Source organism: Rana temporaria, chromosome 13 (assembly GCF_905171775.1).
Source record: "Rana temporaria chromosome 13, aRanTem1.1, whole genome shotgun sequence".
Lineage (NCBI taxonomy): Eukaryota > Metazoa > Chordata > Amphibia > Anura > Ranidae > Rana > Rana temporaria.
Genome location: NC_053501.1, coordinates 46,411,618 through 46,435,744, shown reverse-complemented (window position 1 = coordinate 46,435,744; position 24,127 = coordinate 46,411,618). Strand labels below are relative to the sequence as shown.

The following is a 24,127-nucleotide window of genomic DNA, read 5'->3' as shown; positions in this document are numbered from 1 at the left end:
GTGCCCGAATGCCCGAATGGTCAGTCCGCCCCTGATAAATGTATACCTTTGATGAAGAGAAAAATACTAATATAAATAGCTGCAATTAGGGATGCACCGAAATGGAAATTTCAGAACCGAAACGAAACCGAAATAAAAAAAAAATTCAGTCCGAAACCGAAAACGAAACCGAAAATTACTTTTCTTTGTTTTCCCCCCTATTTCATTTTTTTGGCACAGTGGCTGCGTTTTATGGGCACAGTGGCGATGTGTGTTGGCACAGTGGCTGCATTTGATGGGCACAGTGGCTGCATGTGATGGGCACAGTGGCTGCATGTGATGGGCACAGTGGCTGCATGTGAGGGCACAGTGGCTGCATGTGAGGGCACAGTGGCTGCATGTGATGGGCACAGTGGCTGCATGTGATGGGCACAGTGGCTGCATGTGATGGGCACAGTGGCTGCATGTGATGGGCACAGTGGCTGCATTTGATGGGCACAGTGGCTGCGTGTGATGGCACAGTGGCTGCGTGTGATGGCACAGTGGCTGCGTGTGATGGGCACACTGGCGGCAATTGATGGGGCAAACAGGCAGTGGCAATAATTGATGGTTATAGTGGCTGGGTTTGATGGCACAGTGGCTGCGTTTGATGGGCACAGTGGCGACATGTGTTGGCACAGTGGCTGCATGTGATGGCACAGTGGCTGCATGTGATGGCACAGTGGCTGCATGTGATGGCACAGTGGCTGCGTTTAATGGGCACAGTGGCTGCATGTGATAGCACAGTGAGGCGGCAATTAATGTTTTTTTTGGTAGTCAGATAAGGCAAGCATGGCTCAATAACACAAACTTTTTTTTTTTTTAAAAAACGTTTGTGTGTTATTGAGCAATGCTTGCCTTATCTGACTACCAAAACAAATATCAATTGCAGCCTCACTGTGCTACTGTGAAAAAATGGCAGATAATTATTTATTTTTTTACCTGGTCACCTTAGTTAACCACTTGCCTCCGCCCCCCACCAGGAACTAGCGATTTAACAGATTAAACACAGTAGTTACTAGTTAGTCCTAACAGGTTTGGTTTTGTACATATTGAACTTAGAGTGCTTGCTTACTGTAGTGGAGGACACTGCTAGGTTCCTCCTAGGCAGGCAGTGTGATTGCCTCAGTCTCTCAGCCTATGCTCCGACGAGTCGCGACACAGCTCCCTGCACGCTCCGAGTCCTCCCCGCCTCCGGCCGATGACGTCACGCGGCTCACGCGGCTGGATTAAACCAAGAGACTCCCCCATATGGGGGAGTCCAAACAGGAATAGGAGCTAGGAGGACAAGGTGGAGCGCGGTCAGCAGTCGGCACACAGTTTGTACAGTGCCACTGCTGCTGCTATGTGCAGGTCTGGCGGCCAGCGTGTGGGTCTGCATTCATTGTGAATGTGAATGTGAATGTGAACATTGCCTCCCCCCCCCTCTAGTAAAAAATGGTATCACCCAGCTTTATATCGGCATTTTAACTTTATTTCGGCAGGGAGCCAGAAATGCTATTTTCGGCCGATATGTATCGGCCACCGATAATCGGTGCATCCCTAGCTGCAATAGTAAAAATCGAAAATTAAGTTGGCATTGCTTTGTAACTAGACCCCCAAGGTGCTGCTTTCAGAAGAATAAACCTACACTGGGAGCTTCTTTAAAAATTAATATAGCAAGTGTAGTACAATTATTTTATATTCTAAATAAAAGAGGTCTAAAAACACTCATAAGTATCAAGTCCAAAGAAATATTACTACTGCTACATAGCAATCAATCAAACATGATGTCAATGCCCAAAGAAAATTCTCTGCTAGAGTTTTGACAAATCAGTCCCTGAAGGTTCTTTCAATAGGCATAATCTAATTGTAGTATGGGTGGGGGATCATTCTCTTTAATCTTCATTTTCAAAGTCTGTCTCCTCACTGATCCAGCAGCAGGGTGACACTCAGCCCATGGCATTCCACAGCTGACAGTCCATGCTTCCCTTATACAGAGGATCTCAGCACCTCCGGAATGTCCCTGCTCACTTACTGATAATTTTATTTTGGTAACACGGGGCGGGTCCTGTGCCTGCAAAATGTACAGTGCTGTGTGAATGTGGATTTGTGACCTTTTTTTCAGCTGTCCTTTCTTCTTTGTCCCCAAGTTTTGTTTCTTCTTTTCCATTGTGGCGGTGACAGCAGGTGAAGAACCGTGCAGGACGGAACAAGGTACATTTTCTTTTTATATTCACATCAGCAGGATTTTTTAAGGAATATTGAGTCTCTATATATTTATAGTTGTTTATAAATTATAAGACATACATTTATTTATTGGAATACAGCATTATAATTTTTTTAGAATGACACAATAGTTGGAATGCCTTTAAAGCAGACCTATAGCTCCAATATCGTTTTTTTTCTCCATAATTTCTCAGAGTAATATGCAGGGTTTGAACCTACCTGTTCTAATAATCGCTGTACACACCATCACTGGAAATTCTAGACCCCTCAGCTGTTGCGTTTTGTGGCCGGAGCTTAACAACCGATCACATTATTTTTGCCAAAGAAGATGCCTACATTTCATACAGTTCCAGTGAGTACAGGAGCAGGGAACATGCATATAGCTATCTATGGCTATTAACTAATAAAATAATTCCAGGCTTTAGATGCGATTAAGATTGGGTTTGGAGCAGTGTTAATTTTGTTGACTAAAACATTTTTGTTGACTAAATTAATACTATTTAGTCAACTAAAATACGACTAAAACTAAAATGGCATTTTAGTCAAAAAAGACTAAAACTACATTGAAATTTGACGTCAAAATTAACACTGGTCTGTAGTGCATGTTAAAACTTTAATACCATAAATATTAACATTTTTCACTCCAGGAGTATATAATGAATTTGGAAATTGTAGAGAAATATTTGAAATAAATATATATATATATATATATATATATATATATATATATATATATATATATATATATACACATATATCACATGCATACATACACATAGTAGACCGCATACTTCTAATAAACATGTGACTTGAATAACTAAAAAATAGAGGGGAAAAAAAAACAGTAAAATATTTTCTGTATTAGGAATATAGTGATACCCATATAACATAGATTATGTCAGTAGGTTACTTAAGTCACTAGACACGTGCGACTCATTTCATTACGAATCGAAGTTCGGACTAAATTTTCATTATTTAGATATTTTTATGTATCTGAATCTATGTATTTGTTTCATTTGGAACTTATGTTAATGTTTGAAGCATGCAAAAAACGTAACAACATAACGAATGATCCAAATTGATTTAGGATCTATTTTGTTTTTATGTTGCATTAAAAAAAATTATTATTTAAAATAAGATGATTCCTAGTGAGAAACTTGAGTGAGTGAGAAACTTGTATAGCGCAACACATGCAAACTGAATCGCCTCTGGGTGCTTAGTATCCATTCCCTGAGTGAACTTTTTTTTTTCCCCTCAGAAGAGATGGGTTTTGATCTTTCTTCTGAAGGCCAAGTAGTTCACCTCTAATCGGATGCTGGTTGGTAGAGCGTTCCATAGTCTGGGTCCTTGGACCACAAATCTTCGTTCTCCTTTGGACTTGTATCTAGCTTTGGGTACCTGAAGTAGATTTTGGTTGGTGGATCGCAGAACGCGATTGGGGTTGTGAGCTTTTAGTTTTTCGCATAGATATTGGGGGGCATTTCCCTGGGCACACTTATGTGTCGGAGTGCCTTGAAAGTGATTCTGTCTTTTACTGGCAACCAATGAAGGGATCTCAGTGAAGGTGAGATTGAATCCCATTTTCCCCAGTCACAAGTCGAGCGGCCGTATTTTGAACGACTTGTAGATGAGTGATTTGGTATTTGGGCAGTCCGAGATAGAGGGCATTTGCATAGTCAAGTCTGAAGTTGATAATTGTTCCCACCACGACTGCTATGTCTTCTTTTGGGATAAAGGGGGTGAGTCTGCATAGTAGGCGCAGCAGATGGTGCGATCTGCTGACTACTGACCCTATTTGTGCATCCATTGTCATGTAGGTGTCAAGAATGACTCAGAGACTTTTGACTTTGGTGCTAGGGGTGATGATTTTACCCAGAATGGCGGGGGTGTCTATGTTGTCGCGGGATGATTCTTTCGATTGGCGTGAAACAGGAGAAGTTCTGTTTTCGAACCGTTGAGTTTAAGATAACTCTTCGTCATCCAATTTTCTATTAAAGTAAGGCATTTCTCTAGTCCGAGATAATGATCCTTTTTGTTGCAGATGCGAAAATTCCTACATATTGTTTTTGGATTAAATGGAAGTGGATCCATTAGAATCTCTGAATTATAACATAATGAATTAATCTGATAAAATTTTGTTCCATTTGTTATATTATGATTCGGAGACTAAACTGGATGCACCTCCATCTGACCCAGACAGAGTGCATATGTAAACTCCAAAAATAATGAATTAACACAGTAAAACAAATGTTGCATAACTTCCGAAATGCGAATAGAATCCCAAAAAATGTATATACAAGACTAATCTGAATATACAAAACAAATTCTGAAAACAAATCATTCTGACATAATGAATATGATGAAACAAAATAATTAACTTAACAAAGTTTTCTGATGTGCGCATCTCTAAAAGGCACTACCACTGAGTTTTCATATCATATGCATCATTAAAAAAATATGCCTTACAGCTTGGGTGCACATGAATGGAGCCGTTCATTACATGTGCATTATCCAAACTCCCCAGCATCCAGTCCTTAGAGTCAGCAAAAGGTACTTAGGAAAACCTTCTGGTTAATAAAAACAGTTATATATGTTTGCAAAGATATGAGGAAATTTCTCAGATTAGTAATTTCTACATATGCCTCAGTTTTCGGTGCTCTCAGAGATGTTTGAAAATGTAGAGGAACTGTTTATTGCGATTATTTTAAAATGTTAGAAGCAAGTATTATGATTGTTCGATGAATATGTGTGATCAAATGTGTTATGGGAGTCACATACATTATGATCCAAGCAGGACTGGACTTGTGGAATGGAAACATAAGCTAGGGTGACAACATTTTAGGGACAACATACTCCTTTTTTTATTTTTTAAGATGCTGTTTATTGCTTTTTAAACCTGTAATACAATACAATTACAATAAAGTAAGACTAAATCTTCTGACAGAAACCATAAAGGAATCAGCACGGTCTCATGTCCTTACAAATGCGTCCGTGGTAAATAACACATTTACATTAGTCACAATACATAGAGCTAAATAAATTCATACATTAGAAAAGTATGGAGAAAAAGTTTTGAGAGTAGTGGTTTCCCGAGGACTACATTGGGGTTTTAGGTCTTAAGAGAAGAGCGGGACTAGAGGTCAAAACTCTTTGGGAATCCTCTAATAGTGTAAGTTGGTTAACTTTTTCCACTCAGGTAAAGTAGAAGGAAGAGGTCACTTCCAGGTGAATAAAATAATTTTTTGACATAAAGATGTAGGGCCTTTATTCTTTTTTTTATGTGATAATAATGGGAACATCCTCCACTAGCCCTAATACCTCGTACACACGTCCGGACTTTCAGAGAAAAAAAGTCAGACAGACTTTTTTTCTCAGAAAGTCCGGCTGTGTGTAGCCTCCATCTGACTTTTTGTCGAGAGTCCGACGGACCTTAGATAGAGAACCTGTTTAAATTACACAGCCACGTAGGGGTAGTCAATCTAAAAGTAGAGTGTGAGTTGGATGAGTTTATCTTTTGAGGAGATAACTGAAGTCATTTAAGCTTCCTCAATGTCTTCCCATTCCTTCGTCATCAATTATAATATAATATCACACCATTTGGGGCAAATCTGGGAGATTCAGGATGTTTTATTAGTGAGGACTCAAGTGAGTGCAATATAGGTTATTCCCTCGAGTTGAACCTCGAGGGATTTAAATACTTCATATTTGTCTGTCTTTGTTAAGACCATCAAGGAGAGCATTTTATGAATTGACATTACTGGCTTTTGAAAGCTTCTGTTTTATACTGAGACAGTTTGAAAAAAAGGCTCTAAAATCAGTAGTGTATTCAGGTTTTGTGCTGCCCTAGGCCTGACTAAACTCGTGCACCCCCTAATTTAAATATAACCCACCCCTTCCTGTCAAGGCCACATCCCTTTCTGTTTAAGACCCGCCCTGAAGTTTTCGAGTGGGGACACTAGTTCTGAGGGTCTGGGGGGGGGGGGGGGCAATGGATTCCCTTAATTTGCATAGATTTCCTCTCACTTCCTGTTTGGCTATGGGGCAGGAAGTGAAGGGAAATCTCGGCAATGGGACAGGGATGGTAAAAATTAAACTGACAGGGGCCATAACCCTCCCTTACTCTATCCAAAATTTAAAAAGTGTTGCCTATAGTTCTACTTTAAGCACACATTTCTGATAATTTTATGGAGAGGACTAAGAATATATAACCATGCCAATGGTTCAGCAGAAAACATATAGCACAGTGAGGAAGGTTTAGGGTCCAGGATGATAAGACAGTCAAAATTAGAAGCAGCGATGCCCCCCCCCCCCCCGAACAGTTCCCATATTCCGGAAGCAGTGAGGCCACTTCATGGGGGCACTAGACTAATTTGCCTCTAAGCCCAGTGGTAAAGGGCTGCTGTGATTGACCCTTGCCCAGTGACCCTTGACCCTTGCTCTGATTTACACTTGCCCAGAGCCACGGACCCAGCAATCACAGACACCTCCGGATGTGCTCCCCAGGTGATGCGCGAGAAGTGGGTGCACTGGAGGATGTCAATAGACGCCCTCCCAGAACTAGCAGGCCGCACTGTAGCCATAATTCGCCTATAGCACGTCGAGCAAGTGGTTAAAGAAGTACTCCATGAAAATTTGTTTTCGCCCATGAAGTGGGGCTGAGCCCACACTGCATGGGTTCACTGCTCATTTTGTCTAGGGGTGCACCGAAGGGCTATACTTACTCGATCGTTCGGAAAACAGCACCCCCCATATTCGGCAGTTGACTGTTCCTGCTGTCCTGAGCTGGTGTATGGGCGTGATGATGTCAGGAACAGTCCATTCACAGTGTGCAGCGGGGCAGGAGCATCAGGGACCTGTCTTGTGCCTAGAGGATTGTCGAATTAGGTAAGTATATCTCAGCTGTGCAATCTCCTAGACAAAAACAAGGAGTTAACCCATGCGGTGTGGGCACAGCCTCACTGCATGGCAAAATAAACATTTTGCACGGAGCTCTTCTTTAAATATAATTTTTGTCCAAGGACAGACCTATGTTTATCCCAAGCATGATTCACTCGCTGTTGACTGACTCATTACCTCTGCTGAATGTGTTCTAAACATTCACTAATCTTTCTGTAAAATAATACTTTCTAACAATACCACTGAACTTCCGTCCTGCTAGTCTGGAATCATACTCTGATGTTGTTGAGAATGATTTAATTAAAGCGCCTATGATTCACAATACAAACAAAATCCAACTGCCCTCCCAAACCTTCCGCTTTCATCGTTTTTAATATACAGAAATGTTTGGATCAGTGCACCAATCATGAGTATGCAAAGAAAGGTTGCTGCCACTTTACATGAGCTGCAGAAAGCATTGTGACTCTTCTCAACCCCCAACCCCCCTTTACATATAATTCTGTATTGGTGCATGCCTCTCTCCCTTTGTTGCCTTGGACTCTGGCCATACGTTTCTTTTCATGAGATCTATGAGTATAATGAGTGTTTTTTTTCTTTCTGTTGTCTAGTCCATAGAGGGTTCTGGTTCTTTATATCAGCTTACTTCTGCTTTACACCAAGCGTACAAACAAATTCATATTTTATTATTATTATATATTAAAGATGCTAATTTTGTTTACTGCCTTTTTTGATATTTGATACCTCATGAATTAGTAACAACTCTTGTTTACTATATAGTAAAGTTGAGTGCACACTACTACAGAGAGAAGTACCATTTTTCCCTGGCAATTACTTCACATGGAATGATTCTTACAGCCAATATTTCTTTGGCATGGAATGCATGTCTTTAAATAGCTGACTCCAAATGATACCCATTGAAAACATTACTCACTTGTTTTGTGTTGATGCCCCATAAACAACCCAGTCCCAGCTACTGAAAGAGGTAGTAGTCTATCCTGTTGGCCTACCTGGCCAGGGCGTGCGTGCCACACGGTGTTCCTGGTTCTGGGGCCATGTTGGCCTGGAGCATTTGAGCAGCGACAGGGACCCAGTAAGCGACTGGGTTCCCACCTTTGAGGATCCCAAGCGTTAGTGCTGTTCGGTGGGGAGTCCATCTGAGGAGCGCCATTGAGAGGCTGGCGGTCCAAAAGGGCCTCGACAAACCACCGGGATCAAGGTAGCCAGATACTGAAGGATTGATCACCTGTCATTCGGTACCTGAACAACAAGTTGAAGGAGACCCAGGCGTAATTAACCTAAGGAGGATCTCCTCCGTAATTACAATCAGAGAGGGCCTGCTGTCAATCACATGGAGAGAGTGGACCTGATGGGAAATTAGCTTCCACATCAGGCTCCGTTCACTGTCAGCATCACTGGTTGCTAGGAGGCTGCCGGATGTAAAGCCAACTGTGTCCTTAACAACCAGTGACAGGTGCAAAAGAGGTAGTGGTGGCAAACATGCCGCTCTGATACATAACATACAGTATAGAAGTTACAGTTTGCTTTTTTTACCCCGTACAAGTCAATGTGAATGCAAAAAAAGAAGTTTGCTCAACTCTAAACAGCTCAATGTATCTCAGACAGCACAAAGCAACTCTATGGAAAACTCGAACAATTATGCCGCTAAGAAAAACCTGAAAGCATAATGCATTTGACTTGTTGCTTTCACACATCTTCCCAAGTGGTGCCAATAAAAGTGTGGCCACCTAGTTTAGCAGAGTTGCAAGTATATTAAATTATCTTCTACTTATTTTACTTGTGCAAATGATAAAATAAAACAATGGAGTTGATTTACTAAAACTGGAATTCAAAATCTGGTGCAGCTTTGCATAGAAACCAATCAGCTTCCAGGTTTCATTGTCAAAGATGAACAAGCTGAAATTAGAAGCGTATTGGCTACCAAGCACAGCTACACAAGAATTTGAACTCTCCAGTTTTAGTAAATCAACCCCAATATATTTGGTTTCTCTTGACACACCAACAGTATTTTTTCATCCAGTTTTTAAAGTATATGCGATTCCCACACAGTGACATCAGGTCAGGGGACAAACACCAAGCCTCGCATTTTGCAAAAAAGCTACCTTAGTTCTCACGTATTGAAAATCTTACAGCAAAATAGGAGGTGTTGCTTACAGCAACCAATCTGATTCTGCTGCCAAGGCATGCCTGTTATGGCTACTGATAAATGAGCAGAAATATATGGTAGACATCAGGCTTATTCATAGGGGAACAATTGCCTAGTCCTGATTAAAAAACTATCTCATATCTAAGTGTACCTTTGGGATGCTTTTCTTTCTACAGTTTGAAGTCAGTTGTGGTTTACAGTTTTGGTAGGAAAGCATTATTTTAATGTGGTTAAGGTACAAGATTAGGACAACTACCACATTCACTAGGCAGCTCTTGATAAGTAGACTTCTGTAGGGCGGGAGAGTGAAGTGCGGAAAGTCTGATAAGGGAAAGCTGCGACGTAGTGATAACGCTGTTTGTAAGATCAGGAAAGTTTGTTGATGAAGCACTTTCAGATCAGGAGGTATATATATCTCCTATTTAATACATTCATTTACTTGGTATATACTGTATAATTCTCCACAAAGAAGATGGGTATAGAAGTACGTAACACCAAAGGTTGAATATCATTTATTTAGGCAATCATTAATTAACTCTACTAAATGAAGACTACTGGTCCTACTGACACGCCAGTTATTAGCAAAATTAGGTTAAAACTGAATATGCAGAATATCAGACAAGGGGGTTAATGTGCTAAAGGAGTAGACCTCGATCACTTGGTAAAGTGAATGTTCACTGAGCTTAGTATATAAGGTTACGGAGTGTTGACTCTACTCATCCAATCCAAGGAAAAATGCACAATATTTTACATTTCCTTTGTGTAAGATTTGGTATTCAAAGTAAAGACAGTGCCACCTTATTTACTATTTACTAATGTTGGACAATTTATTCAAGATAATATATTTTTATTACTTAAAAATTGTTTAACGCAAACAAGAAATTATTGATTTTTGCCAATTTCAATATAATTTGGCAATAAACAGGTACGGACAACAAAAAATTGGGGAAGCCAGCAGCAAAGAGAGACAAGACAAGCGTGCATTGTGATGATGTACATAATTAAAGGAAAAAGGAGATAGTTAGCTTGGAGATATAGTTTCTCTTGCAACGTGTTGCTTGTGATGTCAGATGGGATGATTCTCTAAAACCATGACGAAGCATCATTTGGGTGGGGAATCCCTCTATTGCTCGTGTACGCACACTGATAATGCCCTTACTAGTTCTTAAAAAAAAAAAAAAAGAATTCTGAAGACAAATATACAAAGTCTAGGCTTTGCAGATATGGTGGCACTGCTTATACACCTGCTAAAGTATATAGTGCTATTGTAGTCATAGTCAGAGTATATGCCGAATGTGCTTGGTCTGCTTTGCAGGCTTCAAGTCAGGTTTTTAGGAATAAAGGGGTTGATTTACTAAAACTGGAGTGAAGCTCTGCATAGAAACCAATTAGCTTCCAGTATTTTTTTTTTTTTTTTTTTTAGAAGCGGATACACTACCATGTACAGCTGCACCAGATTTTGCACTCTCCAATTTTAGTAAATCAACCCCGAAATGTAACCCTTTTAACCTCAGATGGCCAGAACATTTTTAATATTTTTTACTTTTCTATCATGTTTCACAATTTTTTACTTACAGTTTGTAAAATTCCCCCAAATCATTTTGTAATTGTAAATTGTGAAAATGTAACATCTTCAAAACTTGAAATAGCCGACTTACACTATAAATCTAGTGTGCTCTGCATTGGTATGCATTGTGATACAGTCATGCAGGCCTACATTTTATCACTGTGCAGTAGGTTACAACGCGCAGGAACGTGTCACACAATCAATGTAATTTAGAAATTATTAAAAAAAGAAAAAAAAATCAAGCTCTGTGATGCATTGTAACAGTGCATCTCAGCAAACATGCACAATGCACACCAGCAGGATTGCATTATGTGCACTATACATGCACCCGCTGGCGTGGACAGGATGTTAGTGTGTTGGTGCACTGCAGTGCAGTGGGGGTATTAAAGTGATACTACACAAAGAAGTGCTAATTGCCATAATTCATTCACATCATAATCATATATATCATGCCACTGTATTTTCTGTATATTTTTTAAATCCTCTAAGTACCTTGGGCCAGATTCACAAAAGAGATACAACGGCGTATCTCCTGATACACCGTCGTATCTCTGAGATACGATTGTCGTATCTATGCGCCTGATTCATAGAATTAGGTTACGCATAGATAGCCCTAAGATCCGACAGGTGTAACTGTGTTACACCGTCGGATCTTAGGCTGCAATTCTAGGCCGGCCGCTAGGTGGCGATTCCATTGCGGTCGGCGTAGAATATGCAAATGACTAGTTACGCCGATTCACGAACGTCCACTTTGCCCGTCGATCTAAATTTCCGTAGTTTCCGTAGAGATGCGTCGCGTAAAACTAAGCATGCCCTCTAGGTGGTCTAACCAATGTTAAGTATGGGCGTCGTTCCCGCGTCGAATTTTTAAATTTCACTTCGTTTGCGTAAGTCGTCCGTGAATGGCGCTGGGCGCCATTTACGTTAACGTCGAAACCAATGACGTCCTTGCGACGTCATTTAGCGCAATGCACGTCGGGAAATTTTAGGGATGGAGCATGCGCAGTACGTTCGGCGCGGGAACGCGCCTAATTTAAATGGTCCCCGCCCCATTTGAATTAGGCGGATTTACGCTACGCCGCCGCAAGTTTACAGGTAAGTGCTTTGTGAATCAAGCACTTACGCTGTAAATTTGCGGCGGTGTAACGTAAATGGGATACGTTACGCCGCCACAGCGTAACGCAATTGTATGTGAATCTGGCCCCTTATTCCTGCAGCGCTGTTGTGTGGTCACATAATCTTTCCCTTTTCTTTGGCATTTTCAGGGAAAGATCTTTGGGAAGGGCTTCTATTACTCTGCTGATGTATGTGTCTACAGTATGAGACTGTGTCTGGCCCGTCCTGATTGGTGCTGTGCTAATTACATGATTAAAAAATCATGTGAGTTTCAGAAGAGTAATTTAAATTAAATTAAATTATACATATAAAAGAAAAGTTTTACAGCTCCCTTTAAATCTTTTTTGAACATAAAATGTCTATCTTTTGTGCATTAATAAGTTGTAGGTGGAGTCAAAGATGATTGACAGTAGTTTTTATTTTGTTCAAATGGTGTCTGCATCCAAGGCTCTTTTTTTTTACTTTACAGGTACTAGCAATTACATACAATATATTTTATACTGATTTATATTAAAACAAAGCTTTGGTGAGTTTCTTAGTGAACGTAATCAATCAGCATATTATATCCCGCCCTTATATTGTTTACAAAATGGAGGACATAGAGGAGGAGGAGCGTGTCATTTACACTGTGTGTTACCCATACGTGTCACTCTATAGTCACTTGGGCTGCACAAATAAGAAAAAGGAGGAAATGAAGAGATTAGAAGGGCACTGAAACTGGAGCATTCACAGTAAATGGCAGCAGTTGATCTACACAATCTCAGACTGCAATGGGAGGAACAGCTGAAGGACCCACTAACAGGCCAGGTTTGCAAGATAACTAAAATACATCACAGGTTAAATCATTTGCAGCTCAGTGATTGCAGTAATCTAGTCTGCATTTCCCCAAGGTAATACTTAAACTATGGCCTGGGTCCCTAGGACAGGAGTTATGAACCACTGGTCTAAAACCTAATAGAGTAGGAGATAATCGGACAGATTGGGGTAAGGCGTTCCATAGGATTGGAGAGGCTCTGGAAAAGTCCTGGAGGTGAGCATGGGATGAGGTGACAAGGGAGCTAGATAGTAGGAGGTCTTGAGAGGAACAAAGAGAACGATTAGGTTAGTATTTTGAGACTAGGCTAGTGATGTAGCTGGGGGCTAAATTGTGAATGGCTTTGTAATATTTTAAATTAAATTTGTTGGTGAGCGGAAGCCAGTGGAGGGAGTAGCAGACACAGAGCGATTGGTAAGGTGGAAGAGTCTGGCAGCAGCATTCATGATGAACTGAAGGGGGGTAGAGTATGTAAAGGTAAGCCAATGAGAAAGGCGTTGCAGTAGTTTCCTCCCACACTCTAAAGACATGTTGGTAGGTTAATCGGATCATGTCTAAATTGGCCCTAGTATATGTATGAAAGTGTGTTAGAGACCTTAGGTTGTAAGCTCCTTGAGGGTAGGGACTGATGTGATTGTACAATGTATATGTAAAGCGCTGTGTAAATTGACGGCGCTATATAAGTACCTGAAATAATAAATAATAGTGAAGGCGAGAGATGACCAGGGAGTGAATTAAGAGCTTTGTTGTGTCATTGGTTAGAAAGGTTGTATCTCTGCCCCCCTGACCTTCAGGGCATTTACTAAATGAAGCCTGGGGGCTGCATATTTTGTAAATGACCAGGGAGAGATGTGACCATAGTGATGAGGTCCTCTGCATGTAAATGAACCATTTTGACAGCTATAGATTAAGCCGAGAACATATAGCTGCTGTAGTACTGGTGCCCAGAGTTTGAATGTAAGTGGTATCTATAGCCAAACCCTTGGTGGGAAAGATTAGAACCCCTGTCAGGTTTTACTGCTGTCCAGGGCTCTGTTAGAGAGATTTCCTCCCACTTCCTGTTCAGGTGACAACCTCTGCAGATGGGAATTGAAGGACATTCTCCAACACAGACAGAAATAATTTATTTGTTTATTCCCCATTGTCCTGGTAAATCTATTTTTAGCAGAACAGAAAGTGAGGAAAGAGCTCCCTAATGGACCTTGGATAGAAGCAAAACCTGACAGGGGTTCTAAACATTTCCCGCTCTATCCAAATCAAAAGAAAGTTTTGGGTACAGATACACTTTAATGATGGCTAAGCAGTTTTTGGAACTTTCCACCAGCATTATATTATAATACATTGGCATAGCTATCCACAGTTTCATTTGTTTCAGGTGACCAAATTGTTATAATTGAAAGAGGAAATTATTTGAAATTAATTTCTTCTGGCAATTAGCAGTGCTAACTGATTTCTATGTCGGTTTATAAAAAGTAAACAGTAGTTGGAGGATTTGTCTGGTTCAAAGCCAATAAAAAGCTTCAAACATGCCAACAAACTGGTGGATTTCTGCTTTCCTTCCTCAAAAGCATAAACAGATTACATTTTTTTTTATGGCTGTCTGCTTTTCAATGGTCCAGATTTCAGGACCAGAAGTTATGGGAAATCTCTTCGATGAGGGCACAGTCCAAAACAATTAGGCCCTGTACACACGATCAGTCCAAACTGATGAAAACGGACTTAAGGTCCGTTTCATCGGTTAACTGATGAAGCTGACTGATGGTCTGATGTGCGTACACACCATCAGTTCAAAAAACCGATCGAGTCCAACGCGGTGACGTAAAACACAACGACGTGCAGAGAAAAATGAAGTGTAATGCTTCCAAGCATGCATCGACTTGATTCTGAGCATGCGCGGGTTTGGAACCGATGCTTTTGCGTACTAACCTATCGGTCAGGCGTTTTGACCTATCGGTCAGGCGTCCATCGGTCCAATTTTAAAGCAAGTTCTCTGTTTTTGGACCGAAGCACAACAGATCGATGGGGCGTACACACGGTCGGTTTGGACCGATGAAACTGGAGCATTCACAGTAAATGGCAACAGTTGATCTACACAATCTCAGACTGCAATGGGAGGAACAGCTGAAGGACCCACTAACAGGCCAGGTTTGCAAGATAACTAAAATACATCAAAGGTTAAATCATTTGCTGCTCAGTGATTGACTTTAGGCTTCATTTCCACTGGCGTTTTTACAGCCACTTTTCTGAGCGTTTTTTACAGCTTAAAAACGCCTGTCCATGTTATTCTATGGCATTATGACCACATTGGTGTTTTTGAGCTGCAAATGGCATAGGCGTTTTTGAGCTGTAAAAAAAACGCGGGACCAGGGCGTTCTGTGGCTCCAGCAATAGAGCTGTAAAAACGCCAGACATTAAAAATGCTCAAAAACGCGCGAAAACGCAAATAAACATGGACAGGCGTTTTTTAAGCTGTAAAAAAGGCTAACAACAGTGGCTGTAAAAACGCCAGTGGAAATGAAGCCTTAAAAGACTTTTTTAGGGCCTTTACATTGCCGGAACTTTTGAAAGGGGCTAGCCAGATCTCGTATCATTCTTTGGGAAGAAGAGTTTTGTTGAAGTCTTTTAGAACAATAAATAGGGGGTTGGTTCTAATGCTGGGTACACACGACCGTTTTTCATGACGTGAAAAATTAAATTTTTTTTTTAATGTCATTAAAAACGATCATGTGTGGGCTCCAGGGCATTTTTCATGACATGAAAAATGGGCATTAAAAATGTAGAACATGCTCTATTTTTTCGTGTCGTTTTACATGTCTTGAAAAACGGTCATGTGTAGGCTTTAACGACGTGAAAATAACACACATGCTCAGAAGCAAGTTATGAGACGGGAGCGCTCGTTCTGGTAAAACTTGCGTTCGTAATGGAGACAGCACATTTGTCACGCTGTAACAGACTGAAAAGCACGAAGACTGAAAATCGCGAATCGTCTCTCACCAAACTTTTACCAACACGAAATCAGCAAAAGCAGCCCCAAGGGTGGCACCATCCGAATGGAACTTCCCCTTTATAGTCCCGTCGTACGTGTTGTACGTCACCGCGCTTTGCTCGAGCATTTTTTTTTTTTCACGATCATGTGCAGGCAAGGCAGGCTTGACAAGAATTGGGTTGAAAAAACGTCGTTTTTTCTAGACCATTAAAAATGGTCGTGTGTACGCGGCATAACAGTTTCCTAATATAGTGTAATGTAGAAGGAAGACTTCACCATGCGTCGTGGGGTTAGATTTTATACCTCAATTTTAATGCTGTCAAGGACAGGGGTGAGTTTCAAATTTTAACCACTTCAATACCGGGCTTTAAAACCCACCTCCTTCCCGGGCCTATTCTGGCACTTCTCTCCTACATGTACAAATCATCATTCTTTTGCTAGAAAATTACTCAGAACCCCCAAACATTATATATGTTTTTTTAGCAGACACCCTAGGGAATAAAATGGCGGTCATTGCAACTTTTTATCTTGCACCGTATTTGCGCAATAATTTTTCAAACGGCTTTTTTTTGTAAAAAAAATGGTTTCATAAATTAAAAAATAACAAAACAGTAACGTTAGCCCAATTTTTTGGTAAAATATGAAAGATGATGTTACGCCGAGTAACTAGATACCTAACATGTCACGCTTTAAAATTGCGTACACTCATGGAATGGCGTCAAACTTCGTTACTTAAAAATCTCCATAGGCTACACTTTAAAATTTTTACAAGTTGCCAGTTTAGAGTTACAGAGGAGGTCTAGTGCTAGAATTGTTGCACACGCTCTAACGCACGCGGCGACACCTCACATATGTGGTTTGAACGACGTTTACATACGTGGGCGGGACTTACGCGTGCGTACGCTTCTGAGCGCGAGCTACCGGGGACAGGGGCATTTTAATTTTTTTATTATTATTTTTTATTTTTTATTTGACATATTTCTTTATTTTTTACACTTTTTTTTACACTTTTTTTTTTTTTAATCGCTTTTATTCCTATTACAAGGAATGTAAACATCCCTTGTAATAGGAATGTGTGTGACAGGTCCTCTTTAAGGAGAGATGCGGGGTCAATAAGACCCCACATCTCTCCTGCAGGCTGGAAAGAATGAGATCGTGAAAAAAAATTCACAGATCTCATTCAAACTAGCCGCAATTGCGGTTTGTTTACTTACGGGGACCCGGGCGTGACGTCATCACATCGCGCCCGGGCCTCCGACGGTCATAGAGATGACTGGTGACCAGATGGTCATCAGTCTTCTCTATGGCAAACATCCGGCGGACGGCGATCATCTCTCCGGGCCCCCGGTGGGACGGGAGAGCCCGGAGAAGCACCGGATGGCGGCGGGAGGGGGGGATGTCCCCTCCCGCCGCCTGTAAGAACGATCTAGCGGCGGAACCGCCGCTATGATCGTTCTTACGGTGCGCAGGATCGCCGCCGCTAAAAAATGATATCTCAATGATGCCTCCGGGTGCAGGCATCATTGAGATATCCCCCCCGCAAAGCCCATCACGTCATATGACGTCCACCCAGGATAACAGGTCCCCGTTTTGGACGTCATATGACGGCGTGCGGGTGTCAAGTGGTTAAGCAAGAAATCTACAAAATGACAAATGTGTAAATAGCAAAAAATAAATAAAAATGATGTGTCCCCTGAAATCAGAACAGGGTTTGTAGGGATTGTTGAACAGATTTAGGTTAGGTCACATTTAGGCCCCGTACTCACGACCAAACATGTCTGCTGAAACTGGTCCGCGGACCAGTTTCAGCGGACATGTTCGTTCGTGTGTAGGCAGTAACGTACAGAATTCCAGCAAACAATCGTCGGCCAGACCGTTTTCCAACGAACAACTGTTTCCTGGTCTTGCTTTAAAACAGTCTGCTGGAATCGTGTCCGTCAGACATGTTCGGTCGTCTGTACACAAAAGCAGCGTACAAAAACCCCGCGCATGCTCAGTCCAAATGAGGAGACGGGAGCGCTCGTTCAGGTAAAACTCGCGTTTGTTTGGGATATGGCACATTCGTCATTAGAAACCTTTTATTCTAGCAAGAGAACAATGTCTTAAAAAGGCGCACTAAACCACATTTTCAAGCCTCGTTTTATTAATTCTTCTCTTGCTAGAATAACCCCGTTCTCTTGCTGATGCAATTTCAATAGAGTTGTCCCATACTGAAATGTCACATTTCTTGCTTGTGATGTAATCCTTTAATAATGTTTTCTATGCCAGACGTGTGTTTTGGTTGGTGGTCCTCCATAATTTATAGTAGTCATTTTTGTAAAGGAATGTGCATATATTTTTTTTTTTTTGTTGTTTCTAGTTATGTCACCATTTAAAATATTTTTTTTTTACATGTTTTTTTCATTTTTTTTTTTCTTATTTTTTTTTGGTGTTTCATTAGAGAATATTAAACCATGTTGGCACACCAAATGTCCCCCCCCCCCCAAGGAGTGTGTCCTTTGTAAATTACCCATTGTATATTTATTAAAGGTTTGCTGCCTAATAATCCCCACAGTATAACAAACAATAGACATGTTTTCAAATGAAAGCAAAAAGCCTTTTATTCAGGCAAATGTCATCACAAAAAATAAAAAGAACGGCAGCACTAGAATAGATAGCAAACTATATGCAAACTTGCATTTCCAACATGGTGAAGGATAAACTTCCAAGCCTCAGGAGCCAAACACAAAAATATGAAGCAGCAGCACACAAAGGAACCCAAACTGTGGTAGTACAAACAAGATGTCCTTTATGTGGAAGGAAATGGAAGGCAGAAAATCAACGTTTCCTCCTCTTTCCAGCCTTCCCTCCAGGCAGCCTTCCAGCGGATCGAACACGGGGTCTTGCAGGTGGGGTTGATGTGGCAGCAGGAGGATGGTGTTCCGCAAGCCGGGCCGGGTCACATAGCCCAGTGTCTGGGGTCAGCAGGCCCCTCTGCATCCACCAAAGGACCTGGTTCATCAGGGCCTTTGCCAGTCTTCTCTGGTCCTCCTCCCCTTCATTTAAATCATGGGCCAATGAGGCACTGAAGGCCTCTGTGGGGTTGAGGGGGGCCCTCATGATGGCGCTTGCCTCCTGGATCATGCGGAGGCTTGCCTCCTCCACAGGCCTCAACTGCCTCCTTCGGCCTGATGGCCTCACCTGGGGGGGAGAAGACTGGCTGGTGGTGGTTCTCCTGGCCGGGTGGACCTGCTGCAGGCCACTGGGCCCAGCCTCCTCCTGGCTGCCACTGACCCCGGCCTCCTCCTGGCTGCCACTGACCCCGGCCTCCTCCTGGCTGCCACTGACCCCGGCCTCCTCCTGGCTGACAGACACCTGAGGATCTGCCACCTCCTGGCTGATCTCTTCTTCCTGTGTGGAAAAAAAAGGACATTTTTTACAATTTCGCTTAATAAAACCACACTCATTTTCATGTTTTTCGTTTTGTATTTTCTGTTCATTATTACTTGAATACACTCTACTTCTGACCCCTGCAGTTGTCATCTCTGACACCTATTTGTCTGAACACCTTTTTTTTTTGCTTTTTCCCAGCTTGGTTTTTTTTTTACAATATCTAATCATTAATCCACCAAGAATTATTTACGCCAGAAATATAGAGGAAACTACTATACCTCCTCATCGAAGGGTGGCAGATCTGCATCTCTGTCAGCCAGGCCCTCTTCCTCCGACTCTGCAGGGCTGTGGTCATCTGGGGAAGGTCCGCTGGAAGGTAGCATGGAGGAAAGGTTGGAAGAAAGACTGGACATCGTTTTCCTGCCTTCCATTTCGTCCCGCAAAAAAGCCATCTGTTTATAATACCACAGTTTGGGTTCCTTTGCTTGTCTTGCTGCTGCTCCCGATTTTTTGCTTTTATTAGCTTTGTATGCTCTCCTGTATGTGCTTCTGAGGTTGGCAAGTTTATCCTTCACCATGTTGGCAGTGCATCCTGGCACCCAAGTTTGCATATAATTTGCTAGCTCTTCTAGTGCTGCCGCTCGTACCTCTTTATTGCAATATAAAGAGTGCTTGGAATTCCACAGGATGGGCGTCTCCTGATATTTTTGGAGTAAGGCCTCTATAGATTCCTTGCTTTGTAGGAGGTCCATTGTAATTTTTCAAAAATTATATTTCTTTTTGAGTCTAGATTACAAAAACATAAACCACAGAAAAATAAATATTCCAAAGGATCAGCGTTGACCTTGATCTAATATGTGTCTTCAAATTTATTACCTATATCTAATTACAAACACAGTCTCTCTTGTTTAAACAATGATTGGCAGCTCGGCCGCATTGCTTGTACCAAACATTGATTTGCTAGATGCAGAGCCATTGTTCACATTGCAGTAAATATTTTAAATATAGAAAAATAAACAATGCTTACAAATGACAGTTTTCATCTAGGCACTCTTTCATGTGTAGATCTCCTGCCCCTGACAATGGATGACATAAAAGACACTTCCTAATGACCTCTGTACTACCAACACTTGAACAATACTTTGCCTGATCTGAATACACCATTCAAAAACTTGTCAATGAGGTACAGCATTGTTCACATCTCTATTTTGTGAGGTGTCCAAAAGCATTTGGAAACCAAAATAACATTGTGGTACCCCATAGACAGAATAGCTTAAAAAGGGTGCAACCAACAGCCCAAACCCCCATCCCATGTGTCTAAATTTTCAAGGCCTCTGCTGATCACATTTTTAATTTCCTTACCTTCCTGTCTCTCGCTCCTCGTTTCTCACGCTCGCCTAATTACCGCGTAAGATGCGTAATCACGGCGTAAACCTTTTAAACACTCCGCGTATTTATTAAACCCCGCCCTCGTCACCTTTGCGAGGCCCCTAATCAATGAGTTGAGGAAATATGGCGTTAACTGTGTATGTTCTGGATGCGCTCGAAGATTCTCCGCGTAACCGACGTAAACACGTTGTTTGCATTCTCTACACTCCACGTATGTATTAAACGCCGCCCTCTTCTCCGCCCATGGCGTAAGAATTCATCTTTTCCACGCCCATAATCTCTGTGGGAAAGGAAAGATGGCGATGTCACACGAGCGGGCACGATGCTCTCATGCCACAAGTGAAGGGACAGAGGCAGGGACGTCCCGATCAAGGCAAAGAAGATATAAAGCCACTAATATGCGGTTCCAGGAAATGGTGGAGTTAGTTTACATCATGCGAAAGAAGGACTATGATGGTGAATTAGGGCCATACAAGACCCCTAACCGCCGAAAGGCACATATTATGGACAAGGTGGCGAGGAGAATGCAGAGGATGTTTGGGATCACCAGGTCCAAGGAACAGCTGAGGAAACGATGGTCAGACTTAAAATTGAGGGAGCCACATAAGATGAAGAAAATACTTAAAATTCTGCGTAAAAGTAAGTAAATATATATTGGGGTTGGGGGGGGGGGGGGTGATTGTCTGCAATAATGTGTTGCCATGTATATTTCACCATCTGCCTCCTTGGCCTGCTTGTAATTTTAAAGACATGTTGTCATTTATTTTTTAGGACATAAATAACTACATATTTACAAATAGTGTTCTTAGTAAACAACGTAACATCACATAGTTTCTCAGAAAGGCTTGGTTATTCCAGGAACAACACACCTGGACATGGCTCACTGGCCAAAAACTTTGTTTGTAAACATTGTGTAAAAGCTAGTTCTAGAAAAAAAAGTATGATAATGGGAAAGGCAAACAGGATTCATTCTAAAAACAGTGGTAATAAAGCAGATGTTTTCACATCTGCAATGCAGAGCACCTGTGTCTCCCCAAATCAAAAATGGGTTTTGGTAGGGTCTCCCAGAAATACAGTTTAGGGGGGACATCCATGTGTGTCACTTTGCTAAAAAGGGGCAGGATCAGAGCTTGCCATATAGAAGTAATTGCAAAATGTAGGTTTGGTGAAAGATAAAAGTAACTAAATGAAAGCATCTTCTAAGCAATGTGTGCGATTTATGCTCTCCAATATCTGTGTGCTGATGAGTCTACATTTTTTTTGGTTTATTTCAGGGGAAAGAAGTCGCCAGCATTTGGAGGAGGCAGAGAGGGCCAGACAAGGCCAAAATCTGCCATCTCAACATGTGGAGGAGGAGGAGGATGTGGAAGGAGAAGAGGATGTGGAAGGAGAAGAGGATGTGGAAGGAGAAGAGGATGTGGAAGGAGAGGAGGATGTGGAAGGAGAGGAGGAAGGAAGAAAGGAGGAAGGAAGAGAGGAGGAAGAAGTAATTTTGGACTTAGAAGTTATAGCAGATGAAGGGCAAGTGGCGGAAGAACAATTTGGCGAATTGAAAGAAGGTGGATTGATGGATGAAGGAGGAGTCCAAGATGATGGGGAAGTGGTGGAAGAAGGAGGAGTGATAGAAGATGATGGGGAGGTGGTGGAAGAAGGAGGAGTGATAGAAGATGTCGAAGAGGTGGAAAGGAGAAGCCCATCAGGTCAGTGTCACCCTAGCTTGCTTCAAATAAACATATGTAGATAGGCCTCATCGAAAAATAATGTTGTAAATGCCATTTGTTTTTGTTTTTTTAGGGGAGGAGGATGGTGTGCCAATATTTTCACGTGCAAGTGCTGCTATAATTATTCAGCAGGTAATGGAGTGCAGCACTGAAATGCACAATATGCGTGAAAGGATGTTTCTCATGGAACAGAATGTAACAAATGTCCTTTTGGAATGCAGCACGGAAATGGACAATATGCGGCAAAGAATGATGGTGATCGAATCTAATTTTAAAAACATTATTGACATGATGGGCCGTGTCAAAGACTGAAACACCCCCCGCCCATCCCCCGCCCCCACAAACATTTTTACAGTTTTAATAATGAATACGCCAAAATTTGAAGATACACACACAGTGTGCCAACATGTGCTATCTGCCATCACAGAATATCTAATGTCTGTGCTTTGTGGGTCCAACCCCCTCCTCCATCCTCAAGTAGTTGAGAGGAAGGGTTTGCTCCCACAGAACACAGACATTGATCACCCATGATGTCAGATAGCACATGTGGCCATTTGTCTGTTGAACCAATGACATTTGGCGAGTTTGCACTGAATGTGTGTATCTTCCAATTTTGGCGTGTTCCAGTGTGAAAGCACACCATGACTGACTGCTGTTGTGAGTTTTGATATTTTTGGAATTGGATTTTGTTACTTTTTGACCATGTTGAACATTTTGGGATACTATAAAGTTTAGACCATAAAGAATAAACAACGCCAAAAAATTTTAAATATATATATATAGAATTATAAATCTCTCTAATCACTGAATTTAGTGAAGTAGAGATTTGACTCCAAAATCTCACCTAAAAATTTACTTTTAGAAAAACACACCAAAAACAAAAAAAATGCTCCAAAAAATATTATTTTTTTGTGCATAAAAAATATGCCCAAAAAAAAAAATTAAGGCGGTAAACACCCCACCAAAAATAATCTATATATATATATATATGTAAACAATAAATCTAACTATATTTGCCAAAAAAAAAAGTGAACTTGTTAATAAATGTATAATCTGCATAATATTTTTGGTTGAATTACCTTAAAAAAAAAAAAATTATAAAAAAATTTTGTAGACTCCTAAGTACAAAAGCAGGGAGTAATGAAAAAACTATAAAATAATTTTTGGGGTCATGAACAAGCAAAAATTAAAATACTTGACCTCAAAATTTACAAATGGAGTTGCTTCTTATTTCTAGACTCAATACCCTGTTTGTAGATGAGTGAATACTGTGCAAAATGTGGTTAGTTACTAAAAGTGGAGAAATCAATTATGCATTACAATTGAAGAAGTTAGTTAGAGAACCAGGAAGACAGAAAAAGAGAAAAAGCATTAATGACAAACAACTGTATAAAGTCCAATGGTCTAATTTTTTATTATTTTTTAGAATATTCCTTTCTTTGGGGGCCGAATTAGAAAGAAATATGATCTGGCATAGCAATGGCCCCCCGACCCATGAAGTACTCAACATATTTGTCGCGTACCTCACGAGCTGATTGGGGGGCCAAGCCAGCGCGACCAGTGTCCAGCCCGGGAAGGGGATCTGAGGGTAGTCTTGCCTCAGAACCGATGTCGGGTAGGTACGTCTGGGAGTGCCTGCGTAAAAAGTTGTGCAAAATGCAGCAGGCAAATACAACGGTGTCCAATTTATATTCCGCCAGATGTATCGATGTCCTGAACAGGCGGAACTGGTTGGTGAGTATCCCAAAGGCATTCTCGACTACCCTCCGAGCCCTGCCCAACCGAAAATTAAACACACTCCTCTCTGAGGTGAGGGTCCTCTGGGGAAAAGGCCGCATGAGGTGAGGACCAAGCCCGAAAGCCTCGTCCGCTAGGA

The 24,127-nt window shown here is 41.4% G+C and overlaps 1 protein-coding gene across 1 annotated transcript in view; it reads left to right on the top strand.

Moving 5' to 3' along the window:
- Positions 1-1,972: 1,972 nt before the first annotated feature.
- LOC120920691 (spectrin beta chain, erythrocytic-like) overlaps positions 1,973-24,127 on the top strand; it is a 131,911-nt gene continuing 109,756 nt past the window's right edge. The window contains exon 1 of the mRNA XM_040332903.1: positions 1,973-2,214. The gene's annotated coding sequence lies outside the window, so the exon portion shown is untranslated. The remainder of the gene's footprint in view (positions 2,215-24,127) is intronic.